The 3,469-nt window shown below is 31.2% G+C and overlaps 1 protein-coding gene across 4 annotated transcripts in view; it reads right to left on the bottom strand.

Moving 5' to 3' along the window:
• The window catches only part of LOC117181628 (peroxisomal acyl-coenzyme A oxidase 3-like), a 42,486-nt gene extending 40,841 nt beyond the window's left edge, over positions 1–1,645 (bottom strand). For 2 of the 4 annotated variants that reach the window (XM_033374502.1, XM_033374506.1), the window contains exon 1: positions 1,515–1,645. The gene's annotated coding sequence lies outside the window, so the exon portion shown is untranslated. Of the gene's footprint in view, positions 1–1,168; positions 1,317–1,514 lie in introns of those variants that run through there. The other 2 variants (XM_033374503.1, XM_033374505.1) reach the window with 1 other exon arrangement.
• Positions 1,646–3,469: the final 1,824 nt, after the last annotated feature.

The following is a 3,469-nucleotide window of genomic DNA, read 5'->3' as shown; positions in this document are numbered from 1 at the left end:
CTCTCTTCTTACTTCTCTTGCATTCCCGCCCATCACTCTTCTTGCACCCTTACTCTTCTCCTGCTGCCCCTCCATTCGCCTGCTTCCCCTGACCATCATAATTCCCCTCTTATAACTGATATAACCTTCTACACAAGGTGTCCTAGCATCCATTCTCCGGACTTATATAGCTGTATATAAATAAAACAAATAAATCGAAAATTCCTTTTCCAACAATCAGTTGAAGTTTTAGTTTTTGAGTTATAAAATATTTAAGCTGGAACAATCAGGAGCGCGGTATAAACAGAGTTGCGCCTGTGAGTGGGATTTCAATGTAGTGTAGTGACCGGCGTTCTATCGTCACTAACCCCACCTTGGCGCTCGCATCAATAACACTGCGTCGAACTCCTGCTCACGTGCGCACGTCTGCTTGTACCGCGCTCCCGATTGGTCCAGCCTAAATATTTTTGAACTTAAAAACTAAAATTTCCAAGGAATTTTGGGAAAGGAGTTTTCGAATCATTTTTTATATTTTTTACAGCCATATAAGTCGGGACATTTGAGTCTGGGACATCCTATATACCCCTGCCCCTACTATCCCCTACCATTACTTCTCCCTACAAACCCTTATATCACTTCCTGTTCCTTTACTTCATCTTATTCCCCCACCTATAATTTACTTCCCCTTACTTCTTAACACTTTCCATCCTCTCCCCAATTCCCATGCTCACTCCCTCCCCCTGCTTACCCACCCCACCAGAAAAAGGATTAAAATTTCACGGAGAAAAAATTTGAGATTCATTCACGAAACTGCTCCTTGATTTTATCACGCTTTGGCGCGAGAACTAAGATCTCAGACTCCTTGCTTTTAAGGCAACGGTCTTTGCTTTAAAAGCAAGGGTTCCGAGATCTTAATTCTCGCGTCAAAGCCTGGAAAAATCAAGGACCAGTTCCGTGAATTAATCTCTCGAAATTTCGCTCTGTGTATTTGACGAAAAATAAAAAATTTTCCTTAAATTTTATTTTGAAATTGAAAACGTTATTTTTAGTGTTCTTTAAATTCAAATATTGAATTATGAGAATATCAGAAATGATCTGTGCTTAAAAAGATGTCAAGATATTCTTTTCATATCCGTCACTTTTATAACGACTTTTATCATTGTAAGCAGTCCCTTAAATCTCGACCTACCTCAACGAGCGAAAATTTCTAGTGTCAATATCAGGCGAAGCAAAACTTCCACAAAAGTTGACAGGTTTAACACCTGCAATTTGAAACTCTAAAACAAGATTATTTTGCAGTCATTCAAGTATAAACTTTAATCTCGAACTGGGAACATGACACTGCGTCTTAGTACAAAGTCTGACCATTTTTCTCTTTTTTCCAATGTACACATGTCTGATCTTATTCTTTTTTGTTTGTTACGTGATTAAAATTTCCATATGTCACCGTGTTATAAATAACCGCTTCAACATGAATGTCAGAGATCATTTTAAACTAGGAATTACACCAAAAAGTCTATTTTTATTTAACTCACCTGTTAGGCAATAATTATTTTTCCTGAGATTGTATTATCAAATAAGTTTTACACACTTTTTTATTGCGTTTTATGTAATTTATTTATCTTATCTCAAGTGCGTGTGGTGTTTATGTGTGACACGATGCGACAGTGTGATATGGAGGAACTAATAGAAAGTTCTTCTCCGATTGGACGTCCCATCTCAGGGGCGTCTTAAAAAGTAAAAGAGTGAAAAATTGTTTTGTAAAAATAATCAAAATTCTATCCGGTATTAAAAAAAATTTCTTAACAAATTAATAAAGGTATTTTTATGAGTATTCATTCATTTGACTTGAATTGAAACTAAATTAGAAAGTCTTTTTTTATGAAAGATTGAGCCCAGTTGGTGCTGACATCTCTTTTTAGTTTTCGGAAATAATTTGTGATCGACTGAGCGGACCGATGGTAGAGATCTAAACTCGGTATTTAAAATAATATAAAATAGTTTTTTTTAGGCTTTATACAGTGTATGGATTTAAAAAGGATTTCAACTATTTTATAAGATTTTAATAGATTTCAAAAATATAAAAGCAGTTAATGGGATTCATAGGTATTTTAAGGAATTCGAATAGATTTTATGAGTTTAAAAAGATTGTAAAAGATTTCCAGAAGTATCACGATACTGCAAAAACTTTTAAAGCATTTATTTCAAGGGATCCAAAATTCGATTTGAAAAAATTCAAAAAAAAGAATGTATTTTGTGAATGGCCCCTGAATAGATTTTGTGACATTTAAAAAATATTAATGGTTTTGAAGGTATTACAATTTTTTATGAGTTAAAGGTTTTCAAAATATTTTAAAAGATTGAAAGAAATTTGAAAAAGTTTCAGGAAGTTTCAAAAGATTTTAAAGGATTTCACGGAAGCCTTGAAGTCTCTTGAAATCAATTTGCATGTATGTTTTAAATTAATATGTAACAAGGAATAAATGCACATATGTCAACTGCGATTTCACATCTTTTAATTTATATTTCCTAACATTAAATATGTGAACAATTTAAAATTAATTACAAGAAAATTTGTTAACATTAGCTGAAAACAATTTTTGAAAGAATAATCAATCATTTTAAACTTTTGGAATTTTCAGATTTAATAATTCATTTTTAGCCATTAATTCCCCCACCCCCACGGCGTGCTCAAGTCTCCCAATTTCTATTTCCTAAAAGTAAACATTTAAGCAACTTGATAAATCCATTACTAACCAAATTTTTAAATATTAGGTTAAAAATCTTTGAAGCAATAATGAATAGTTTTGAACATTTTGAAACTTCAAATTAATTAATTAATTTTGAACCATTAATTCCCACTGCCCCACCCCGCGTTCACATCTCTTAATTTATAATTCCTAAAATTAAACATGTGTACAATTTAAAATTAATTACAAAAAATGTGTTAACATTAGCTGAAGACAATTTTTGAAGCAATAATCAATAATTTTAAACTTTTGAAAATTTAATAATTAATTTTTAACCATTAATTCCCTCTCCATCACGGCGCGCTCATGTCACTAAATTTCTATTTCCGAAAAGTAAACATGTAAGCAATTGAATAAATCCATTACTAATCCAACTTTTAAATAATAGACTTGGAAATTTTTTGAAATAATAAATAATTAATAATTTTGAACTTTATGAAATTTCAAATTATTTAATTAATTTGTAACCATTAATTTCACTTTTCCAACGCGCGTTCACATCTTTACATTTTTTTCCTCAAATTGAACATGTAAACAATTAAGAAATTCATTAATGACCAACTTAAAAAAAATATTAGGTTAAAATTAATGTTAAAACCATAATAAATAATTAATACTTTGAACTTTTTGAAATTTGAAATTAATTAATTTCTAACCATTGATCCTCCCTCCCTCAACGCGCGTTCACGTATTTAAATTTTTATTTCCTAAAATTAAACTTATAAACAATTCAAAAATCC

The sequence above is a fragment of the Belonocnema kinseyi genome, chromosome 10 (genome assembly GCF_010883055.1).
Source record: "Belonocnema kinseyi isolate 2016_QV_RU_SX_M_011 chromosome 10, B_treatae_v1, whole genome shotgun sequence".
In the NCBI taxonomy this organism is placed as follows: domain Eukaryota; kingdom Metazoa; phylum Arthropoda; class Insecta; order Hymenoptera; family Cynipidae; genus Belonocnema; species Belonocnema kinseyi.
The sequence above is the reverse complement of the archived record's forward strand: the minus strand, read 5'-3'. Positions and strand labels throughout refer to the sequence as shown.